The following is a 25,752-nucleotide window of genomic DNA, read 5'->3' on the forward strand; positions in this document are numbered from 1 at the left end:
AGTTCCTACCATATCATTGATCAAAGACGTTGGCTCTGGACTCACATATTTCCTCTGCCCTCACCTCCCTACGATTCTCCTGGATGACAGCATGTGGACATTGACCTGCCAGCATGCTAGCTCCCCAGTTTCTTGAGTGCATTCCTTCCAGTGGCCTTCACTCCCACTCCACTTCCACCATTCACTCCCTTGTCCTCCTCCTCTGGAGGGTCATCACTCATAATTGTTCCGTTTCCAAAAAGATGATCTCGACATCCCACTCTTTCTCCACCCCACCAGCTCCTTGCCTTCCTGTGAGATGGTTCAACTCTTCTCACCATTGTTCTTTCTTCTCTCCCCTCTGTAGTCCTCCCTGCTTGCTCTGAGCTCACCCATCCTGTTCTATCTTGACTTCTCTCTAGTATCCAGCTTATATTCCACAGCCCATCATTCAATAACTTTTTTTTTTTGCCAAGACTCTGAATTCCTTTTTCCCTCATACTTAATCACCACTTTTGGCAAAACCTCAGCCCTGGATGAAGCCAATCACACTTGTCTCCACATCTGTATCCAAGCAGCTGAGCACTTAGTGGTGGTAGAGGAAGTCAGAGAACAGGGTGGACTGGCTTCCTCTAAAGTCATGATCTCCAGCCATTATATATGCTCTTAATTCCTCCCAGAAACCGTCTTGGTTTCCCTTGCCATCTCCTTCCTGCTTTCTGTAATTATTTCAAACCTTTTCCATTTTTCTCATGCCTTCAAACTTCTTCTCATCTCCAGCTCTCAGCAGAGGTCTTTGTTTCCTACTTGGCAGATAAGATAAGAGCCACTACACAGGAAGTCCCTCAGCTTCCAATAGTAAGCACATAAACTACTGACACCTGCATGCATCCTGACTTTCTTTTCCTGCTCCAGTGGAGGGGCTGCCTGCCCCCCAGCTTATCCTATTCTTTGCATTCCTACCCTCTTGGAAATCTCACTGTATTGATTATCCTTTCCTCTTGACTGTGTTCTTTCTAAGCCTTTAAATATATGCAACGCCTTCCCATTATTAAAAAGGAAGAGAGAAAACAGAAGGAAAAGAAGGAAGGAGTGAAGAGAAGGAAAGAAGGAATGAAAGAAGAAAGGAAGGAAGGAAGGAGGGAGGGAAGGAAGGAAGGAAGGAAGGAGGGAGGGAGGGAGGGAAGGAAGGAAGGAAGGAAGGAAGGAAGGAAGGAAGGAAAGAGGGAGGGATGGAGAGGGGAGGAAGGGAGGGAGGGAGGAAGGAAAGAAGGAAGGAAGGAAGGAAGGAAGGAAGGAAGGAAGGAAGGAAGGAAGGAAGGAAGGAAGGAAGGGGCAAAATAGAAGGAAAGGAGGAAGAGGAAGAAGAGAGAAAGAGAAAACCTCTCACTTGGTCCTCATTTCTCCCTAGTTATCACCTTCTTTTCCCTCCTTTACAGCCCCAATTCTCAAAATACCTGTCTTCATCTCCTGGCCCCCAATAATGACTCAATCCACCCCTGTCTGGATTCCCACCCCTCTGCTCCACCAAAATACCCACTACCAACAGCACCAAGGGCTGCATATCTATATTTAGTCCATGTCTTACTTGACCTTGCAGCCACAGCCACCATTGCCCCTCACTCTCCTGTGGCTTCAGGGACCCCTGCTGGTTTTCTCTGGCCACTCCCTTTTGAGCTCCTCCACAGAATTTTTCTCCACTCATGGCCTATTAAAGCTTGGAGTCCTGGACCTTCTTGTACTATACTTTCTCCCTGGCTAATTTTATTCATACCCACCGTATTAATTATCAATTGCAAATAATGCTTGAATCTGTCACCCAGATCCCTATGTCCATCTACTGTTTAACCTCATCCCTGGAATATCTCATAAGAACGTTATGTTCCACAGGTCCTCAAACTCATAATCTTCTCAAGCTCTCTTCCTTTTCTGGAACCTGTTTCTCTTCCACCGCTCCATATGTATCAACAGCCATCCAAAAACTTCCCTCTCCTTCACTCCCTATGTCCCATTCATCATCAAGTCCTGTGAATTTTATTTCCTATATTTCTCTCAATTCAATCTAATCTCTAGCTCTAGCATAACTACTTACCACAGTCCAAGCTTCCATTGTAACTTGCAAGTTCAAATGGTGTGGCACCCCAACTAGTTTATGCTAGACTATTCTAGGCCTATTTGGATCCTTTGCTAGTCCATATTGCAGTCAGTGTTATCTTTGCCAAACACCTCTAATTACATCATCCCCTGCATAACCTATCAATAGCTTCCCACCGATTTTAGAGTAAACATAGAACTATTTAATATGAGGCTTAAGTGCCTTTATGGCTTCACACTCAAGTCAACTATGTAGTGAGTTCTGGGTCACATGGCCTAAATTCACAGCCAGGCTCTATCACTATTGCCAGTGTGATACTGGCCAAGTTACTTTCTGAATCCCCCCATACCTCAGTTTTCTTATCTGTAAGATGATAATATTGGTTGCTAACAATGGAATCTATCTCATAAGGTTGTGGCAATCTCATTATTGGGTATATACCCAAAAGAATATAAATCACTCTATTATAAAGATACATGCACACATATGTTCATTGCAGCACTATTCACAATAGCAAAGACACGGAATCAATCCAAACTCCCATCAATGATAGACTGGATAAAGAAAATGTGGTACATATACACCATGGAATACTATGCAGCCATAAAAAGGAATGAGAGCATGTCCTTTGCAAGGACATGGATGGAGCTGAAAGTCATTATCCTCAGCAAACTATTGCAGGAACAGAAAACAAAAAACAACATGTTGTCAGTTATAAGTGGGAGCCAAATGATGAGAACACGTGAACACATGATGGGGAACATCCACACTGGGGCCTGTGAGGGAGGTGAAGGAGGGAGGGAGAACATCAGGAAGAATAGCTAATGGATGCCAGGCTTAATAACTAGATGATGGGTTGATCCGTGCAGCAAACCACCATGGCACATATTTATGTATGTAACAGCCCTGCACATCCTGCACATGTACCCAGGAACTTAAAATAAAAATTGATGAAAAAAACAAAGATAAATGTGTTAAACACTTAGAGTGGTGCCTGGCACATAGTAAGCACCCATTAGGCCTCAGCCCTCATCACCCCTGCCTCCCCAGCCTCATCTCTCCCCTGACATCTGCTCATCAGTCTGTTTTAGCCGGGCTGGCTCCCTCTTGGGCCCTTGTTCTCACCACACTCCCTCTTTCCACATGGCTTTTGCATGTGCCATTCCCTTTGGGCTTTTATTTCCTTCCCTGGAAGAAGGCACCATCCTGGAGGCACAGAACTCAGGGCGCTAGAGTACTTGAACTGAAAGTCACCTTAGGAGCCATCTAGCCATCTCCTCAATATACAGATTGGGAAATTGAGGCCCAGAGTGGGAAAGGGACAGGTCCAGTGTCACACAGCAAGTTCACAGTAGAGCCAGGACTAGAACTCGGGTCCCTGACAATGAGCCCAGAACTCATTGTGCTGCCCATCACAGCTCACTAGTTCAGTCGCTTAATAAATATTAAGCTTCACTTTGTGCTGGGCCACAGGCAGATGTACACATACAGAAATAACTCTGATTCAAGGACAGTTGAGGCCAGAGTTTTTGAAAAAGGGTTTGTATCCGGACTGTGGGAGCCCACCGCAGAGAACAGTCAATGCCAGGCTGACTCAGGCCTGCCCATGGGGAAGGTGGGAGGTAATGATATCAGAAGTGGGCCCTGAAGAAGGAGCAGGGTGAAGCTGGGAGAGGACATCCAAAACTTTAAAAATATTACACATTCTGAGACTTATGGGATGGATGTGTGTTGGGGGAGCTTCCCTAGACTAGTTGAAAACCTGAAGGGAAAAGGGAAAGTGGCAGAGAGGAATTGGGGAATTGGGGCCAAGCAAAAGTGGCAGAGAGGAATTCCCAAAGGGGAATTGGGGCCAAGCAAAAAGAGGAGCTGGAAGACCAGCGGCCCTGCCTCACTCTTCTGCAGAAGCCTCCCCAAGGCCCCGAGGGCTGCCTTTCCTCCCTCGCTTACTAGGTCAACTGACGATAGATATAGCACCCTCTATCTCATTCCCAGCTCCCCACTTTCAGAATGTTACCTGGTGCCTCTTCCCCAGCCAGGCTGTGGTGGACTTTCCCATAAATAGCCACTACTAACAGAAGCTTGGAGGGAGGCAGCATTGAGAGCCCTGGGTCTGACTCTGTCGGGAAACAAGCCTGGAGGGTTCACCCATGCTCTAGATGTAATCAGGATGTAATGTGGAGGAAGCCAGTCAGGAGCAAAGCCAAGGTTAATACCAAGGATGGAGCTTCAAGGAGTTAGAAGGCAGGGTCGGGGCTCAGGGGCTGGAAACCTAGGTTCAATGTCTGTCCCAGCCCTGACTATCCCTAGGCAGTGCTGTTCCTCATCAGCATCTGCCCCTCTGGCAGCCCAGAGCCAGGCTGAGACAGGGCTGGTGACAGTGTTCCTCTCCCACAGCCCTCCTCCCTCCAGCTCCCTGGTCCTGGTCTGAAAACCTAGTCACTCTTCACTCACCTAGCTAGGTACCAAGGGTAGGACTTATTACCGGCTGCCCTGCCATCTGCCCCAGGGTGGTAAATGAGGGCAGATGAAAATTGCAACCTCCCCATGTTAAATGTATAAAAGGAAAAAGACTCTGGGGCCGCAAGGCTTGAGTGGATCACAGGAAGCGAGCCCCAGACTGAGGGGAGGCAGAGGGCGGTGGAGGAGGAGACTCCTTGCTGGGGACTCCTGCTGGAGCTCTGTGGCCCCTGCACCTTCAGTCCCAATGCAGACACTGGTGCCTTCAAATAATGACTTAGGCAGGGAGGGGATGGCAGGGGTTCAAGTGTTCCCACCTTCCTAACATCCCCAGTTTTTGGATATGTGATGTCATCCAATCCTCATGACCAGACAAGGAGGATCCCATTCCAAAAGGTCAAGTGCCAAAGCCACACAGCAAATAGATCAGTGGCACACAGGCAGACCTAACAGCTGTGTCTTGATTCCTATCTTGAGGCCCTGCTAGGCACCCCTTGTTAGGCATTGTGGGAAACTCAGAGATGTTTGAGACATGCCCCTTGCCCTCAAGGAGTTTGCAGCTGCACTAGTAAAAAGGGCACACTCAGGATGGCAGCATCCACTCCTGCCTGTGACAGCCTCCAGCCTGCCCTATGGATTTTGGATTTGTCAGTGCCTGCATCTCACAAGCCCATTTCTTGAAACAAAGAAAGAAAAGGGAGGCAGGGCATGGGCACAGTTAGCTCTACCAGGGAAGCAGCACAATACAGTGGTTAAAAGTAAGGCTTGTAGAGATCAGTGTTCTTGGTTTAAACGTCATTCCACTAGCAGAACTAATGAGGTCTGGAACCATGGGTAAGTTCCTTAACTGCTCAAGTCTCAGTTCATTTATTTCCAAAACAGAGATATTGGCAGCACCTGCTCCACGGGTTGCTTTGAAGATGTAATGAGATAATGTATGTAAAGCCCTTAGCGTGCTGCAGCGAACATTGTAAGAACTCTGCTGTCATTAGTACTAAGGGCAGATTATCATAAATGTTAAGGTGTAAAAGGCAGCAAAAAGGCAAAAGAAAGGATTAAGGCAGCCTAAAGGAAGAAGAAAAATTATCCATTCTGTGCCAAGTCCTATGGGAACAAGCAATTCATTAAGGCTGGAGGAAGGAAGGAGGCAGGGTTGGGAGAAGATCTCAGAGAGAAAGGGGATTTCAGTACGGGGAGTGCAAACAGGATGAGAAGACCTGAAGGTAAGTAAGCAGGCAGGTTTTATAGTAGTCATGGTTGCTAAGCCTGTAAAATGCTCTGGATTTCACAGATCTTTTCTCATGTCTCATCTCCAATCATCCTCCCAACAATCCTACATTCCCGTTTTCCAGATGAGGATACTGAGGCTCAGGGAAGTTGAACAGCAAACCTTGAGTCATAAGTAAGAGTCTGAGCCTGAAAACACACCTGACCTATTGTTTTCAAGCCTCTTTTCCCTGCTTCAGGTCCCTGGGGAAAAACTGTTAGGCTGGGGGTAGGGTGAGGGGGTAGGTGAGCACAGGCCCAGGGCAGTCCCGCCTCCCTGTAAAGGTATAGGGACATGGAAAATGTCCTTCCTTGTTCTCTTCCAAAAGAAAAGAGTCAGAAGAAAATTGGGCCGGGGTGGAAGGGGAGTCAGGCTTTTGAAACACAGTTGTAGAAATCTGTCAGCTGTTACGTGCAGAGCATGATGCAGGGCGCTTTTGAGATCTACTTCCATGAACGCATTCTCAGGGTGCGTTCATTGCCGTATGCACACTCAGTTTACATTGACTGAGCAGCAGGCAGCTCATTTAATCTGCACAGAGACTCTCTGAGGTAGGTGCAAATATTAAGCCCATTTTCATAGAGGTGCTTAGAAGAGGCCCAGACAGGTTAAGTTGGTCAGAATCCCACAGGTAGTAAGAGGAGGTACCTGAATTCACATGTGCCCCCTTGCCCACTACTATGCCCTCCACACCATACGGCACCACCTCCACAAGCCTCAGGCTTTGCAGTGCCAGCTGTGGGGCCCCAGGAAAAAACACAGCAGGAGCAAAGGGAAAGGGGAGGCCAGTGTGGACAGGAATTCTTGAGGCAAGCTTCCTAGACAAGGTGCACATGCAGGGCTTTGAAGGGTTAAAGACCTGGGAGGAAAACAGGAATCAGAGAAGGAAGTGATTTTCTGAAAGGGGAATTGGCAAAAGTAAAGTTTCTGGGCAAAAGGCTGTTTGGAGTAAATAGTGGGGAGTGCATCATCTTTGGGGTAAAGCCTTCTCTGACCTTCCATAAGAGGAGAATAATGAAATTACCTGCCTCATGGGAAGGGTGAGAATCAAATAAGATCTTAATTGTGAAAATACTTTCTGTTTTGGTTTTTTTGTTCTGAGACAGGAACTCGCTCTGGCACCCAGACTGGAGTGCAGTGGCACAATAACGGCTCACTACAACCTTGATCTCCTGGGCTCAAGTGATCCTCCTGCGTCAGCCTCCCAAGTAGCTGGGACTGTAAGCACATGCCACCACGCCCAGCTAATTTTTTATTTTTTGTAGAGATAGAGTCTCGCTATGTTGCCCAGGCTGGTCTCGAACTCCTGCCCTCAAGCAATCCTCCCACCTCAGACTCCCAAAGTGCTGGGATTACAGGCATGAGCCACCATACCCAGCTGAAAATACTTTCTGAATATTAAACTGCTGTATAATTATGCCAAGTCATTTTGATTATAACCTTATGCTGACAGGCAAGAAAGTCGTGTTCATATTGTGGGGCATAATGGTGAGACAGTAAATAGAATGTGCAGGGTATGAGAAAGAAAAAGTGGTAGAACTGAAGGAGGACTCACAGCCGAGGAGTAAGGGAAAGTCCCCAGAGGCACGGGGAAAGGCTACTTGGCAAAGCTAAGTGTGCCTGGGATCCTGGGGCCTCTTGAACAACAGCTGAAGACATCTTCCTCCGGGCTTCTTTAAATAATCTTCATGTCGGTGAAGCCCAGGAGGTCATTGTGGAAATATGTCAGGCCCTTCATCAATTCTGAGCCACCTTCATTCCATTGAGCCTCAGTTTCCACATCTATAAAATGGGAATAATTCAGCTAGTTTGCTGAGTTGCTGTAGGGGGGTGCATGGCGGGTGTGCAGTGTTTGACATGCACTGAGAACAGCTCAGTATGCTGGGAGTTTTCCAGGTCTCTTTTTAAACTCTGCTTCCCAAAGGTGAGAGGATGGTATCTGGACAAAAAGCTGAGGAACTGGGACTGGGCCCAACCTCATCTTTCTAAGGACAAGGTGCACAGGTGCTCTGGCGATGCTGACTTCTCTCCTTGCCCAATCCAGTTTAATCCGACCACCTTACCCGCTATCCCCTGAGTACCTGCCCCCAGGTGTCCCAGGGCCCCAGCAAGCTGTGGTGGGCTTCTGCTGCCACCTATAGGCCCCATGTGGCACTGCCTCCCCCTGTCCAGCATTGAGGCCGGCATTCCCAGCCTTCACTTCCTCAAAGGGGATGTCATCGCTTGTTTCCTCATCTGTCTGTCTGCCTGCCTGCTGCTGTGCCTTAAAGGCAGTGTTTATCTGCTTTACTTGTATCTCCACTGTACAGCACAGTGCAAGCGCAGAGTAGGTGTTCAACACGTGCAGAATGAATGAATGAGCAAATGGTCTTGCAGTGATGGAGATCACAGAAAAAACAAGAGGAACTTAATTGGGGGTTATTTAATGCCAGCACAGGTGACTCAGGGAGGCTTGTAAATTTCCCTTCAGAGGCTTTAGGAAACAAAGTGATTCTTAAGTGCCTGGGTTAAGGTTAGGGCAATTGTGCTAGAAGCAGGGGGTGATTCAGGGATTCTGCCATGTGGGAAAGTACAGGTCTCTTCTATTTTTGTTTCTCTTCTCTGAGCCAGGACCTCCCCCTAAAAAATGTCCGCAGTCCAGGAAAACCTGAAGGAGGGAGTCACAAATGTGGCCTGGCTCAGCACCGAGTGGAGACAGTTCAATGAGGCTCTCCTTTGGCAACCACACCATGGCCCTTACCAACGACCCGGATGTGAGTGCCTGACTCGGCCCCTCCTTCCTCCCTATCTCTCTTCCTCCTTGGACCCAAGGCTTTCTTTGCCTGTAAGGCCCACTCTTTCTCAATTGTCTTGAAGAAAACAGATTTAGGGGGTAAAAGTGCAGTTTTGTTACATGGATATATTGTGTAGTTGCAAAGTGTGGGCTTTTAGCTTAGCTATCACCTGAATAGATGGTGTACATTGTACCCATTAAGCAATTTCTCATCCCTCACCCACCTCCCACCCTTCCAAGTCTCCAGTGTTGACTACTCTATTCTCTACGTCCAGGTGTACAAATTATTCCGCTCCCACTTACAAGTGAGAACACGTGATACTTGACTTTCTGTTTCTGAGTTGTTCCACTTAAAATAATGGCCTCCAGTACCATCCATGTTGCTGTGAAAGACATGATTTCTTTCTTTTTATGGCTGAGTAGTATTCTACGGTGTAGACACACACACACACACACACATACACACATCATGTTTTCTTTATCCAGTCATTCATTGATGGACATGTAGTTTGCTTCCATATCTTTGCTATTGTGAATAGTGCTGCACTGTCTTTGACTGAGGAGCTGAGAAGCATATGAACACCCTAGAAAATTCCCATTTTACAGCTGGAAAGCCTGAGACACATAAGGCAAGAAGGAGCTCAGAAACCAGAGTCAGGATCAGGTTTATAATCAGGCATCCAGGATCTGGGCCTCCAGCCCAACTGTCACTGATGGATGGGGAGGGGAATGAGACCTCAGGCAGGGTTTTCTGTGACTGGCTGAGCACACCTTGACCTTTACACACCAGTGGCTACTTGAGTGAAAGGGTCTGAACACCTTTCAGTTTCCTTTTCAATGTCTTTATTTTGCCCCCTTGTCTCACTGAGGCTCCCACTTTCTAGGAAGTCATAAGACAGGGCTAAGCCTCCACTCCAGTCCTTGCTGGAAAATGGAAACCCAGAGCACCTATATGATCTGCTGAATCCCACCCTGAGAGCCAAGGGTGAAGCCAGGTGAAACTCAAAGCCCGAGGCTTCTGCACTCCCTTGAGCAGCCCTCTTCCTTTTACCCCGACAAACCCGGCCCTATGGCAGGAGAGGCACTGGCATCTGCTATGATGACTGTTATACATGATGATGAGACACAGTGAATGTTAGTGTCTCCCACAATTCATGTGTTGGGACCTAATAAACAGTGTGATGGCATTACAAAGTCGGGCCTTCAGGAAATGATTAGGTCATGAGAGTCCCACCATCAAGAATGGGATTAGTGTCCTTATAAAAGAGGCTCAAGCAAGCTCCCTGGCCTCGTCAGTCATGTGGGCACACAGCAGCAAGATGAAAATAGAGCACCCTCACCAGATACTGAATCTACCAGCACCTTGATCTTGGACTTCCCAGCCTTCAGAACTATGAGCAGTAAGTTTCTGTTGTTCACCCAGTCTAATGTATTTTGTTACAGCAGCCCAAACAGACTAAGACAGCACCCCACTCCAGACCTTCAAAGTTGCCTTTGTCATGGGTTCAGCCAACCTCTGGGTGTCCTCCACCCAGTGCAGCCCTTACACTGTTTGTGCTGAGCCACAGGACCTTTGGCCCCTCTCCCTAAGTCTCCTGCCCTGCCATGGTTAGGCAGTGCTGCATCATACCCAGCTAAATTCCTCCTGCTACCATTGCAACTTCTTCCTCCCTGCCTCTGCTCCCATTGGCCCTGAGAGGAAAGAGAAAGGTGTCTCCTAATTTCTAAATATGGCCACCAAAGTAAAAACCATTCCAGGAGCCCCTGGTTCTACCCAGGAGGCCATATCTCAGTCTTTCCGAGATTGAGACAGGATTGAATTTTCAAACCCACCGCAAGCTGGCACCTCCATTCCCATCCTTAGTCAACAATCTCGTGAGTGCTCAGTCTGTGTGTGAAATCCTCTTCCCATTCTGGTGGTAGCAATTATTTTAAAAGTATGATTTGAGACAAAATTGTCAGAGGTGTAATCACATAATAGGAGCTGAAAAACACAGTCTTTGATTGGTGAAATAATTTGTCCAAGTCCCTGACCCCAGGACCAACCTATCCTTATACCTAAGCTAACTCTGCAACCATATTGACTAGACCTACACACAGCCTGCCTCAGACCCCCACTGCCAGGGCCTCACCTGGATAGACCTGAGCCTATGCCTCTCTGCCAGAGACTCAGAACAACTAGGACTCCTTGGGATCCACCAGCTACATGGAGAATGGGACAGAATTTGCTATCCACTACCGTTAAGGGGAAAGTCAAAGGCTTCCTGAGCCAGGACATGGTGATTGTGAATGGGGCCACCCCAGGCCATCTGACCTCTGCTCTTCTTGTCCCAGGGCTCCTCTTCCCTTTCAGGGCTCATGCCTGGGGGAAGGTGCACTCTGGCCCACCCTAGAGCCTGCAGCATTGAGGAACACCCTGCTCTGCTGGAGCTGCAAAGAAGCAGAGTCTGTGATGGAGCAAACAAGAGCTATTAGCTAAAAGCTGAGGGGCTAAAAAGGGGTTTGCCTCTCACTTGCATGTAGGGAAAGTGACATGGAGACCACCCCTGTGAAGAGCAATAACTCCTCACACAGAGATGGCCAACTTCATTCATTCATTCATTCATTCATTCATTCATTCATTTCTTCATTTGTTTGCTTGTTCATTCATGGAGTCAATAAATATTGGGTGCTTATGTGCCAAGCATTGTGCTAGGCTCTTGGGGGTACAGCAATGAACTCAGCGAACAAGATGGAGTTGCTACCCTCATAGAATTACTGTCTAATAAGGAAGACTTGAACCATTATAATGTGATAAGTGTTACAGGCATACTAGGAGCACAGGGATTAAAACCATAGATGCTTTCCAATTCTAGGCAGAGTTTGTATGCTGGGTGACTTGAGGGCACTGTCGTCAGCTTTTGAGAAGGTTTGTGACCTGCTCCAAGCTGCTGGGTTTAGAAAGATGGTATGAACTGGAGACAAGGTACATAAAGGTAAGAAGGTGAAGCCAGCAGCAGAGAGGATAAAGACAGATAGGGTCAGAGTCGGGGAAATCTGATAGGTAAAATGGAGAGAGGTCTCTGGTTGGTGAGAGGAAGGGAGGCAGTGAGAAAAAGCCACCACCAGCAGCTCGTAGCTCTGCAGTCCAGTATGGTCTTGGGAAAAACCATTTTAAAGGATGCGGATGTGGAGTAAGGGCAGATGGCAAGCAGCTAAGAGATAGATGTTGGTGTCGGGAAGTAGAGGTTGCAAATGTAAGCTGCCCTGAGAAAGTCAATGGGAAAGGGAATGTGGTGGGTAGGAGGTTGGGGGTGAGATCCAGAGAGAAGCAGGATAAGGAAGGGTGAGTGTTTTTAAATGCTAGGAGATCCTGAGTATGCTTATAGGTGGGAGAAGAAGCCAGTAGAAAAAGAAAGACTGAAAATAAGGAAAAAAGAGGAGATAATTAAGAGCAGAGGAACCTGGAGGCTCTGGGAGGGATGCAGAGCCAACAAGCAGGAGGAACACAGGCTTCCTTGAGGAGGGGACTTGCTTCTTTATCCCAAGGAAAAGGAAGGAATGTGAGATCCTGAGGTATGAAGAGGGATGGGAGAAACTTGTGCTAACACATGCACATATGTATTGAATTTGCACACTTGCAATCATACTTGCACAAAATAACATGGGTCACCCACACACACATGCACATACGGGTGCATGTATGCATGCCACCTATCACAAATGCTGGGAAATCACATCACACACACATGCACACCCTGGAAACCAGGCCTGAGGTAGCCCCTGAGCTGTGGGAGGCATCTTGCAGTGTGGAGGGGAGGAAAGCCAGGAGAATCCGTTTCAGACCCGGCACCAGGAGCCCCGGCTCCAGGAGCCCCGGCTCCAGGCTTTCACTTTTCCACACACAGCCCGGCTGACTTCAGGGAAACGACTTCACTTCTGGTGACTTTGTTGTCTGAATGCTGAATGAGGGTGAATCATACCCACCTTGCCCAAAACAGGGCTAGTGAGACTCACCTGAAAGAAAAGCTTCCTTCCTTCTGTCTCGTCCTCTGCAGAAATTCCGAGTAAGGAGATGAGCACCCAGGAGGCCCTAGACACTCCAATACTCCCTGACCACATGACCCACAGCACTCACCCAAAACGTATTGCAATAGGTCCGGGTTCTGCTGATGCCAAAGTTCTCAGTCTCTTCCTGCTGTCTTCATGCCCCCACCCACCCCTCACCCCAAAGCCTTCCCAGAGTCCCCTCCCAAGCACCTACTCAACCAGCAGCAACCCAAACCCAGGTGGCAGTGGGGCCAGTTTGTGCCTTGTTTGCATTTCACCACTGGCGTTGTTTCTCTTCTGTGACCTCTCTGAGGATGCTTTATTGGGTACACCTAGACTATCCTGGAAAAATCTCTAGTCAGGCTTGGCCAAGGCAAAGAAAGGTGGGGCACATGCTACTGACAGCTTCTGAGCCTTACCACCTGTCCCACCTTCCTCCAACCCCAGAGCCCTCTGCCCTGCCCCGCACCCTTGCCCACATTCCCTGGTTGTTTGGGTCACTGGGTCTCTGAGGTTACAGGTCTCCAAGAGTTTCTGATCTTTCCTTTAGAAATTTCCACTTGCTGGGGGAGAGATTGGACTGGGAGGCAGCAAGCCTCAGTATTACCAAGGGACTGTCCACTCCCCGAGCATCAGCAAGACTGGCTCCTGGTAGACCACAGGGAGGCGTGCAGAATCCTCAACTCTCCCCACACTGCAAAATGTTGCTGTCACTGGGGTTTGGGTAGGTCAATATCCTGCCCTGTCCCCAAATGCAGCCACTTCTCAAGGCACAGCCAGTGTTTGCTCTCTGCCTGTTTTGTCCAAGGATGGGAAACATGGAGATATGAGGAATGTGAAGGGTGGTGGTGGGAACTAACGAGAGGCAGGAAAGTGTCACCAAGCCACGTACTGAGGGTAGGGGATGGCATCATTTCTCCTCCTTACTCCTCTGCCAATGCATCCATGACAACCACCAGTATGGCCTCCAACCCCTCAGACTCACTCAAAAAACACTTGCAGCCCGGTTGTGCCCCATTGGCCTCTGTCTGCCTGTCTGCCTGTGCCCTTTTCCAGTGTGTCTGTGGGGTCTGTCCCCTTGCTTTGTGAGGAGGGTTGCACAACAATGATGGGAATGACTTGTCTTGTATCTTAGGTCCTTCCGCCTCCCCAACGCAAGGCTGCTCATGGAAAACTTGGGCACTGAGGAGCTTAGTACAGATGAGGTAAGATACCCACATCGAAGCTGAAGGCATGGTGCTCAGGCTAGCAGAGAGCCACCTGGTCCGGGCCACAGAATCACCCTGCATAGCATCAGGTCCCAAATGAGACCGCTTCAGGTCCTTGCCTTCTTATCTCCCACACACCCTTCACATGTGTGGCTTGGTCCCCAAGGGAGGTAGAGCACTGCACTCAGCCCTCTCCAGGGGAGGGGTCAGGCCACAAGCTCAGGTTCTGCGTCTGCCCAGAGGACCTGCAGGCTCAACTGGGCTCCCTTGCCCACCTCCTCCTGTGTGTCATAGACTGGAAGCAGGTGCCCACACTGCACAACGTCTCCTTCCACCTCGAAGGCAGGGACTGCCCGCTCACCAGTGCAGATGACCTACAACAGGCAAGGCTCAAGTGTGTGGCAGGGAGGAAGGCTGGGCAGGGCCCTCTAAGAGGCAAGAGTCATTATGCACAGGTTACATGCCAAGCTAGTGGTTCTCAAACCTGGCTGCACATTAGAGTCATCTGGGGAGCTTTTAAAATTCCCAATACCTAGGCCTCATCCCATACCTATAAGATACACAGAATCACCACAGTTCTGCTGGACAGAGCTGGATTCTGGACAGCAATAACGAAAGGACTCTTGAGTTTGAGTGGTTCCCAAATACACCAAAGGGACAACTTGGGGAAACATAAAAGGGCCCCTTCTCTGAAGGTACTTTTCTGGTTGGGGCAGTGAGAGATCTGGTCTCTTAAGAAGGCTTCCCTCTAAGGAGGTGGTGACCAATGAGGTCCTTGAGGCAGACAAGAGAGTGGACAACTGAGGTTGGCTGTGGCCAAGAAGGCTGACAGCCTACAGAGCCCTGCTTAGGAGGTGACAGAGTGATCAGAGTCCAGCTAGCAAAGAAAGTCCCCCTAACTTGGCCTGGCCTCTCTTCATGTCTCCTCTCCCCACAGAAACTCTTCCTCAGGACACCTATTCCCCCAACCACCACCACACACCCCACCACCACCACCACCACCATCACCAGCTCATTCTACTTTGGCCCTATTGTTATGCCAGGCCTTTTATCTCCCCTGCACAAGGGCAAGCACAGGGGCTGCCCTACCTCCTTGCCTCTAATGCCCAGCAAAATGTGAGGCTCAGGGAAACCTGCTTGCCTAGGACCTGCCCTCAGTCAGGCTCTCAGGATGGGTTAGGGGAGGGGGAGGCTTTAAGAATTATTTAGTGACTCAAACTCTGTCCTGCTCAAAATCCTGGCCTAAGGGGTGTTTAAATACTCCCATGCCTGGAAATATTCAGTGACCTGTCAGGCACAATATCCGCCACCCACCTACGCACACGGGCAAGCACACTTACACACACTCACACACACATCATCATCAAACGTCATCTCTCCATCAAGTGTGTGTTGGAGTCGGAGAGGGGTGCTTGTCAGGCTCCCAGGAGGGAGGGCCTTTGAGATGCAGCAGGACCCTCTCCTACAGAGCCTTTCCCAGGGGTCCGGGGACTGGCAGCAGGGAGCAGGAATACGCAGGAAGAGCCCGCCACTGCCTGCGTCCCAGGCTGCCGGGGTGGTGGGGGAAGCGACCCAGCCTGGGTGGGAAGGGACTGGGTGAGAAGGGAGAAGCCACCTCCCTGCTCCAGGAGAAGCCCGGCAGGGACCTGGACGGGTGCGGGTGCGGGTGCGGGTGCGGTCTCCCGGGTTTTCGCGCGGTCACTCTCTCCGGGCGCTCCAGGTAGCTGGCGGCAGTGGCAGCCCGCACTCCCAAGCAGCCTGTGGGCCAGGGGAGGGCTGGTAGGAGGCGTTCCCGCGGCTGCCGGCCAGGCTTGGCAATCCATGGATCTGGATGACGTTATCCAGGAGCTGCAGCCACATTGGAAACCGGAACAAATTCGCAGCAAGGTAGCAAAGCAGGCACCAGGAAGGATGGAGCCCTGCAGGGCTGGAACCGGGACGCGGTGTACATCTGTTCATGCATTCTTCCAGTTGTGAGTCCCACAGGTGTGTACGTACCAGTGCGCCTCGCTGTGCAGAAGCCAGCCTTGAACCTTCAGGAGACAAGAACCTTTGAGGGACCTCCACATTCACATATACACCGCTGTCCCTTCTCTACCCATGGTGGCAGCAAAGCCTCCAGGCTCAGAGCTGCCCCAGCCCGGCCCATGAGCCACCCTTTGGAATTCCCTGCGCTGGATGGGAGCTCTTACCATCACTGCAGACCCACACAGGGAGCCTTCCCCTCCCCTAGCTGAGTGCATTCTCCTGGACACACATGTGGGCAGAGTCTCTAGGCTGATGCCCCAACTGAATGCTGTATTATAGTCCATTTTCACACTCACACTTTACTATAAAGAATTATCTCAAACTGGGTAATTTATAAAGGGAAAAGGTTTAATTGACTTACAGTTCTGTGTGGCTGGGAAGGCCTCAGAAACTTACAATCATGGAGGAAGGTAAAAGAAAAACAAGCACCTTCTTTACAGGATGAGGGGGAAGGGAGGGAAGAACCGCTATATGCTTCTAAACCGTGAAAGAACTCACTCACTATCACAAGAACAGCATGGGGGAAACCGCCCCCATGATCCAATCACCTTCACCAGGCCCCTCCCTTGACACGTAGGGATTACAATGGAGATGAGATTTGGGTGGGGACACGGAGTCAAACCCTATCCCCTGCCTTCTCTGAAAAGCAGCCTTCACTGCCCACCCACCCCAATCCCCTCTGGAGGCTGCTTGTGAGGAAGGTGAGCAAGGGCAGGTGTAAATTCACTGGGGTGTGCAGCTTGTGCTGGAGAGTAGTAGGGGCCCCATGCTGATGGGTCTTCTGGGTGGTAGAAGGCCAAGTTCTCAGGAGATTCAGGACCAAGTGTGCAGGCTGACAGACCTACTCTTCCTTAGGGGACAGGGATAGGGTGAGAAAAGGAGGTAGCATTTACAAAATAAAAAACTCACATCGTTAGTAAGACTGTCAAAGTTTCAAGTAGACCTAAGGTTAACTCCAGCACTCCCCTACCATGCCATCTACCAGTCCATTCCCTCTGAGCCTCAGTTTCCCCACCTGGAATTGGTTTACATGCCCTCTCTAAGGCCCCTTCAGCTCTGTCACACTGTGCCCCATAAATTCCATGGTTCCTTCTTCCTTGTCACCCTGCCCAGAGAGCCACTCTCCCATTCCAGCACCTTGTGTCTCTTCTGGAGTGGAACTCAGAGCCCTGAAATACTTCTAACCACTAAAGCTCTGGGGTAGGTGCCAGCCTTGGTACCCTGCTTGTGCTGCTGATGCTGGACAAGCAGGGCAAGAGGTAGAGCAGAGAGCACTCTGCCTGGCAGGAAGAGAGGATGCTGGTTGGGATGTACTTGTCCTCGGCCACTCCTGCTCCTCCCTGGCCACTTTTTAATTCATGCGATTTTTTCTTTCAGGGCAAGGTTGGGAGAGTGAGGAGCATGTAGAGACTTTGCTCCATCAAGTGGTACAGAACTTACTTTACTGCCAAATCCTACCCACTATGGGCAGACCTAGAAGAAGTAAGTGTGCCTGGGCTGAGCTCAGTACCATTTTTTTTCTTGGACTCTCTAGTCTTCCCCAAGTGTTGGGGACAGAGTAGGGCATTAAGATCAGTGCTGAGATCTTTTTTAAGTGGGATTCTGTGTGGTTGTACTTAACATTCAAATGAGCACCCTCTTTTGGGCCCAGGGAGCCACAGGCAAAAACCAGAGAGACCCTGTGCCACCCACACATGCTCTGCTCCATGCTAGTGCTTTACTGATGGATGCTGTCACCAACATGCTGGTGGCTTGCTATGTGTGTGACTATGTCCTAGCATATGGGGAGTGGACTGAGTTGCTGATGGACTGAGAGAATTAAGCCAGGACTTTCCAGCTGCTGCAAGCACGTGGCTGCACCTCCAAACTCTACTGCACGTTTTAGAATGGACTGGGCTATGAGTACATCTAGGGCATGGTGATGGGGCTTGAAGCGCATCCATGAGCCCTGGCCCTTCAGGTGAGCAAAGTGCCCAGGGGACTATTCATCTCCATTATGCCTCAGGCCTTGGGCTTCAAAATCCTGGGCCAGCTTCCTTAGTATAGAGCAAGGTCCATGGATAAGAGTCATAAGGTCTGTGAGTTCCTTGAAACTACATGAAAAATGTGTTCATGCACTTTGCTCTGCAGAGAGAGACTACAGCTTTCTATAAATTGTCAGTGGGGTCTGCTGGGAAAATGAGATCTGGAGGGAGAAAGTGAGAATTTTGCTGAGCCTGGGACTAAAGGATCTTGCTCTCTAGGGATACACAGAACGTATCTGCTTCCTGGCCCCAGGTCTCAACCCTCTGCCTACCCCACATGTGACCTGGAAACGTCCTGGAGCCCTGAAAGTGAAATCTGAGCCAAATCCCTAGCAGACTCAGGGCCCTTGCCCCTCTTCTCCTTCTGATAAAAACTTACCTTTTCAGGGAAAATAGGTTCCATCTAGGGTGAACATGTTTCAACCAGAGAGATGCCATTCCTCTTCCCATTCTGAGCTCCTTCTGAGCTCCCTGACAAGGTAAGAGCCTAGTTTTGGAAAGCTGCTGAGGCTTCCTTTCAGAGGCTCGCAGGAACTCATAATCCCAGGGAAATCCTTCTACTAAGTGGCTAGATGTGTAGGTCCCAGGAACTAGACTTAGCCTTCAAGTCCTATGAGTGCTTCCATGGAGTCCAGAAAGGGAGAACGAAAAAGCCTGTAATACAATCTTCCTCCTCTGACACTGCCAGGACAGGGATATCAGGCTGTATTCCTCTTCTTTGCAATGCCACACCTCATGTAGAGGGGACACAGACTATAGTGAGGCCCAAGGCAGGTTGAGGTTTGCTCCTTACAGCAGGGACAGCAGCACAGGGTTCTTCCTAAAATCATTCGGATCTCTTGTCTGACCCAAGGGGAAGCACTCTGCATACTTAGGTATAGACCAAGAAGCTTCTTTGCTTTTGAAGATTCTGAACAGAGCATGAACTGAGCATTTCCTTGAATATCAATATGGCTTGTTGTCTGGAATAGCAACGAAAGTAACCTCAACACTTATCATTTTTATCCTGTAAAGCCTCAGCAGGTGGACGTTGGAGGTGGAGTGAAGAGGCATATGTGGAGGGTGGTTCTCAGAGGCCTTCTCTTCCCTGACTTGATCTCAGACATACGCTTTCACCCCAGAAAGATAATTGCCTATCACGGTAAAATCATCAAGGAACCCCCTGATTCCTTCACCTATTTCAGGTTTTGACCTTGTCCTAAATGCAGAGGGCTTTGGAGAAAGTCCACAGGAAAACTTGAAAATAGAATGCTGGAACTTCTGGTTTCCAGTCCAGCATTTAAGGAGCTTGGACGTTGTCACTTAGGTTTACACAAGAAAAAAGCTGAACAAACTAGAAACCAACAACTTTTTTTTTTAGATCCACCAGAAAACTGGGGTCACAGGGTAAGCTACCACCCCCAAAATTGGAAAGCCAGACAGGCAGATAGAGACAATCATAACTTACCAGAGCAGAAAATCCTGAGTAGAAGCCTACATGGGAACCAGGACTGGGATAGAATAACCTAAACTGTAATTAACCAATTGCTGGAGTTTCAGTGTGAACAAATTTAGAGTTAAAATCTCCAGGGGACTGAGTGTGGTGACTCATGCCTGTAATCCCAGCACTTTGGGAGGTGGGCGGATCACCTGAGGTCAGGAGTTTGAGACCAACCTGGCCAACACGGTGAAACCCCACCTCTACTAAAAGTACAAAAAATTAGATAGGCGTGGTGGTGCACACCTGTAATCCCAGCTACTCAGGAGGCTGAGGCAAGAGAATCTCTTAAACCAGGGAGGCAGAGGTTGCAGTAAGCCAAGATTATACCACTGCACTCTAGCCTGGGCATAAGGGTGAGACAAAAAAACAAAAACAAAACAAAAACAAAAACAAAACTCCAGTGATACCTAGTCATGATAGGGATGGGGCATACTTTTGTGAGTTTTATCTCCAGGAGCTGTACCATATTCTCACAGTGAAGATCAAAGAAGAAGAGTCCCCTTGTACTTCTGTGAGATGGGGAAGAAGATAAGAAGAAGTAGCCATTTTGAAACACTCCCAGAAAACTATGTCTTAGCAAGGTCTGCCCTCAAAACTAAAACAAAAAACAAAAACAAACTATTTCACCAGAGCCTAACTTAATGATGTTTTATCAGAGCCTAATGGACTTGGGGAAGGAAATTATCCAATTCCAGCACCATCTAGCCTTCCTGTCTCACCTAAAGAATGGGAGTGGGTAGAAGGTAGGACTCAAAAGCACTGTGAAGTTGATAGCCCAGGCAGACGGGCTCATTTAGAGACTGCGACTTAATCATATGACTATAGGATGCTTCCCTTCTGCTCATACCTCACCACCATCTCCCTAAAGGCCTATTTACCTCATTTCCTTTTCCCGCTACATTATGTCCAGCTTTCAACAGAAAAGTACAAGGCATACTAAAAGACACAGTTTGGAGAGATAAGGTGAGCATCAGAACTAGACTCAGATATGACAAGGATGTTGGAATTATCGGACTACAATTTTAAATAATGATGAGTAATATGCAAAGGGCAGTAATGAAAAAGTAGACAGCATTCAAGAACAGATGGGTTATATAAGCAGGGATGGAAATTCTAAGAGACAATTTAAACTAGTTTAAAAACACTGTAACAGAAATGAAGAATGCCTCCCAGCATTTTGGGAGGCCAAGGTGGGCGGATCACCTGAGGTTGTGAGTTTGAGACCAACCTGACCAACGTGGAGAAACCCTGTCTCTACTAAAAATACAAAATTAGCTGGACGTGGTGGCACACGCCTGTAATCCCAGCTACTCGGGAGGCTGAGGCAGGAGAATCACTTGAACCCAGGAGGTGGAAGTTGTGGTGAGCTGAGATCATGCCATTGCACTCCAGCCTGGGCAACAAGAATGAACTTCTGTCTCAAAAAAAAAAAAAAAAAAAAAGAAGAAATGCAGAACGTTTTTGTTGGGCTCATTAGTAGACTAGACATGGCCAAGTAAAGAATCAATGAACCTGAAGAAATGTCAATAGAAATTTCCAACATGGAAATGCAAAAAGAAAAGTTAATGAAAAAATATAATATTCAAGAAATATGTGGCAATTACAAAAGATGCACATCATGGGAATGCAAGAAGGAGAAAAAAGAGAGAAAAGAACAGAGGAAATATTTAAAGCAATAATGACTGAGAATTTCTCAAGGTTAATGTCAGACACCAAATCACAGATACAGAAAGCTCAGAGAAAACCTAAAAGTATAAATGCCCCCAAAAATCTACACCTAGGGATGTCATATTAAACAGAAGAAAAATCAAAGGCAAAGAAAAAGTTTTTAAAGAAGCCAGAGGGAGAAAAGTTTCATTGCCTATAGAGGAGCATGGATGAGAATACACTGAACTTCTCCTCAGAAACTGTGCAACCAGAAGAGAGTGGAGTCAAAAACTTTAAGTGTTGAAAGAAAACCTCCCCAAAACAAGAATTCTGTGTCCAAATAAATTATCTCTCAAAAGTCAGGAAGAGGCCAGGCACAGTGGCTCATGCTTGTAATCCCAGCACTTTGGGAGGCCAAGGTGGGCAGATCACTTGAGGCCGGGAGTTTGAGATCAGCCTGGCCAACATTGCAAAACCCCATCTCTACTAAAAATGCAAAAAAGTAGCCAAATGTGGTGACACACACCTGTAATCCCAGCTACTAGGGAGGCTGAGGCATGAGAATTGCTTGAACCCAAGAGGCAGAGGTTGCAGTGGGCTGAGGTCCTGCCACTGCACTCTGTCTTGAAAAAAAAGGCAGGGAGAAATAAAGACTTTCTCAGAAAAACAAAAATTGAAAAAATTTGTCACCATACACCTGCCTTGCAAAAAATGCTAAATAAAGTTCTTCAGAGAGACAGAAAATAGTAAGTCATAAACTCAAATCTATATTTAAAAAGGAAAAACTATTAGAGAGGGAATAAATTAAAGTAAAATAAAAGCTTTCATTTTTTATTCTTAATTGATTTAACAGATAATCTTTTGTTCAAAAGAACAATAGTAACAATGCTTTCAGTGATTATACCTGGTATATAAGTGAAATAAATGACAGTAATTTTAAATGAGACTGGAAAGATACTCTACGATGTTAGGTTGATGCAAAAGTGTGGTTTTTGCCATTAAAAGTAATGCAAAAACTGCAATCACTTTTGCACCAACCTAATACTTGCACTACCCTTGAGGTGTTATAGTGTTATTTGGACATGGACATGGATTATACTGTAAACTCTGGAGCAACCACTGAAAAATGCTTAAAAAATATATACTTGATATATACTAAGAGTGGAGAAAATATGGAATCATATAAAGTCCTCAGTTAAAAAAGAGAAGGCAGAAAAAGAGTGAGGACAAAAAATGAAATGAAGAACAAGAATAATAATAAAAAACAGTAACAAATGTGGTAAATAGTAATTCAACCATATCAATAATCATTTTAAATATTAATGGTATAGATACACCAATTAAAAAACAGAGACTGTCAGAATAAACAAGAAAACCAGATACAGTAATATCTCTACAAGAAACCCATTTTGAATATAAAGACACAGATAAAATAAAAATAAAGGGATGGAGAATAGTATAACAGGCTAGCAATAATCAAAAAGAAAAATGGAGTAGTTATATTGATTTTACACGCAGCATACTTTAGAGCAAAGATAATTATCAAGAATAAAGAGGGGCATTATATAGGTATAAAGGGATATTAGTCTGCTTGGGCTGCCATAACAATATAAGATAAACTGGGTGACTTAAATAACACAAATTTGTTTTTTCACAGTTCTTTTTCCTGTAACATCCAAGATTATGTTTCTAGGTAATTTGGGTAATTTGGTTCCCGGTGAAGACCCTTCCTGGCTTGTAGACAGCCACCTTCTTGCTGTACTCACACATGGACTTTTTCTATGTGCTTATGTGGGGTTGTTGGGGGAAGTGTGTGGGGAGGAGAGATCAATCCCTAGTATCTCTTCCTCTAAGGATACTAATCCTACTGAATCAGGGACCCTACTCTTACGACCTGATTTAACCCTATTACCTCTAAAGACTCTATTTCCATATATAGTCACATTAGGGTTTAGGGCTTCAACATATGAATTGGGAGGGGGCAGTTCTCCAAGAAGTCATAACAATATTTAATATGTAAGCAAGCAATTAATAAAAAGCACCAAAATATGTGTGGCAAAAATTGATAGAACTGCAAGGAGAAATAAATGAATCTGCTATTATAGTTGGGGACTTCCAACACTCCTCTATCAGTAATTGACAGAACCAGCAGGCAGAAAATCAATAAGAACATAGTTGAACTAAACAGCACCATCAACCAACTGGGTCTAATCAACACTTATAGATTACTTTATCCCACAACACTAAAATACACATTCTTCTCAAGTTCACATGGAACATTCACAAGGAAGATCAAATTATTATGTGCCATAAAATTCACCATAACAAGTTTAGAAGCCTAGAAATCATATAGAAGATTATCTCAGATTACAATGGGATTAAACTAGAAATAAACAACAGAAAGATAGCTAGAACATCCCCTCAAAATATTTGAAGATTAAATAACACAACTCTAAATAACATATGGGTCAAAGAATAAGTCTCAAGAGAAATTTTGAAAATATTTTGAACTAAATGAAAATAAAAATCCAATTTATTAAAATTTGTAGCATACAGTGAAAACAGTGCTTAGAGGGAAACTTATAGCATTGAATGCACATGGTAGAAAAGAAGAAAGACCTAAAATCAATAGTCTAAGCTAAGCATTCACCTTAGGAAACCAGAAAAAGAAGAGCAAATTAAATCTAAAGTAAGCAGAATTTTAAAAAAAGGAAAACAACAGTAAAAATTAGAGCAGAAAATAATTAAGACAGCAAATTAATAGAAATGATCAACAAAACCAAAAGCCGTTCTTTGAAAAGATAAGTAAAACTGATGTACTAATACTGGAAATGAAAGAGAGGCCATCACTATGGAGCCCATGGAGATTTTAAGGATAATAAAGAAATATTATGAACACCTTTATGCCCACAAATTTGACAACCTAGATGAAATGGATCAATTCCTTGAAAGACACAATCTATCAAAACTCACACAAGAAGAAACAGATTATCCAACAGGTCTATATTTATTTTAAAAATTAAAACAAGTCTATACTTATTTTAAAAATTGAATGGATAACTGATAATAGTAACTGATAATGTTTCAAAACAGAAAGCCCCAGGTCCAGATGAATTCATTGGTGAATGCAACCACAATCATTCAAGGAAAAAAAGTATGAATTCTCTACAATATCTTCTGGCAAATAGAAGTGGAGGGAATACTTTCTAACTAATTGTATGAGGCCAACATTACCCTAATACCAAAAACAAACAAAGATATTACAAGAAAGAAAAAACTACAGACCAATATCTCTCATGAACACACAGATGCAAAAATCAACAAAATACTAGGAAGTTGAATCCAACAATGCATTAAAAAGTTATACACCATAACCAAGTGAGATTTAGTCCAAGTATGCAAGGCTAGTTCACAATTCAAAAACCGACGTAAGGATGGATTAATGTAATCTATCACATCTAAAAGGTAAAGAAGAAAAATTGCATGATCATATCAATAGATACAGACAAGCATATGACAAAATCCAACACGCATTCTAATAAAAACTCTCAGCAAACTAGGAATAGGGGGAATCTTCCTCAACTAGATTGAAAAAATCTATAAAAATCCTACAGCTAACATCATATTTAATGATAAGAAACTATATGCCTGAGTGAGACTCAGTCTCAAAAAACAAACAAGCAAAAAATATATGCTTTCCTGCTAAGATCAGGAGCAAGGCAAGGGTATCCTCTATCCCCACTCCTATTCAACATTGTATTGAAATTCTAGCTCATGTAATAAGACAAAAAAAAAAAAAAAGGAAATAAATGGCATACAGATAATAAGGAGAAAAAAGAAATGAAACTGTCTTTAGTTGCAAATGACAAATTTTAAAAACCTGTGGAACTAATAAGTGATTATAGCAAGGTTGCAGGATACAAGATTAATGTTCAAAAGTTCACTGCTTTCTTATATACCAATAGTGAACAATCACAATTTGAAATTAAAAAATAATACCATTGATATTAACACCAAAAAAGAGAAATATTTAGGTGCAAATCTAACAAAATATGTTAGATCTGTATGAGGAAAATCACAAAAGTCAGATGAAATAAACTGAACATCTAAGTAAATGCAGAGACATTACAGATTCATGAATGGAAAGACTCAATATTAGGCCAGGCGTGGTGGCTCATACCTGTAATCCCAGCACTTTGGGATGCCGAGGTGGGGGGAATCACGAAGTCAGGAGATCGAGAGCATCCTGGCTAACACGGTGAAATCCCGTCTCTACTAAAAATACAAAAAATTAGCTGGATGTGGTGGCGGGCAACTGTAGTCCCAGCTACTCTGGAGGCTGAGGCAGGAGAATGACGTGAACCCAGGAGGCAGAACTTGCAGTGAGCCGAGATCGCGCCACTGCACACTCCAGCCTGGGAAACAGAGTGAGACTCTGTCTCAAAAAAAAAAAAAGAAAAAAGAAAAAGAAAAGAAAAAAAACAAAAGACTCAATATTGTTAAGATGTCAGTTCTTCCCAGCTCGAGCTATAGATTCAACACAATCCAACTAAAAATCCCAGTATGTTATTTATGGATATTAACAAACATTCGAAAGTTTATCTGAGAGGCAAAAGACCCAGAATAGCCAGCACAATATTGAAGGAGAAGAATGAAGTCAGAGGATGACCCTACCCAACTTCAATACTTCTTGTAAAGCTACAGTAATTGAATATGGTAATGGTGAAATAATAGACAAACAGGTCAACAGAACAGAGTAGAG

The 25,752-nt window shown here is 46.1% G+C and overlaps 1 protein-coding gene across 4 annotated transcripts in view; it reads right to left on the minus strand.

The window, feature by feature from the left end:
- NGF (nerve growth factor) overlaps nt 1-25,752 on the minus strand; it is a 1,213,865-nt gene that overhangs the window by 174,479 nt on the left and 1,013,634 nt on the right. The window contains exon 1 of one of the 4 annotated variants that reach the window (XM_050748421.1): nt 14,772-14,776. The exons of the other annotated variants lie outside the window; for them this stretch is intronic. The gene's annotated coding sequence lies outside the window, so the exon portion shown is untranslated. Of the gene's footprint in view, nt 1-14,771; nt 14,777-25,752 lie in introns of those variants that run through there. 4 annotated transcript variants of the gene reach the window in all.

Source organism: Macaca thibetana, chromosome 1 (assembly GCF_024542745.1).
Source record: "Macaca thibetana thibetana isolate TM-01 chromosome 1, ASM2454274v1, whole genome shotgun sequence".
Classification (NCBI taxonomy): domain Eukaryota; kingdom Metazoa; phylum Chordata; class Mammalia; order Primates; family Cercopithecidae; genus Macaca; species Macaca thibetana.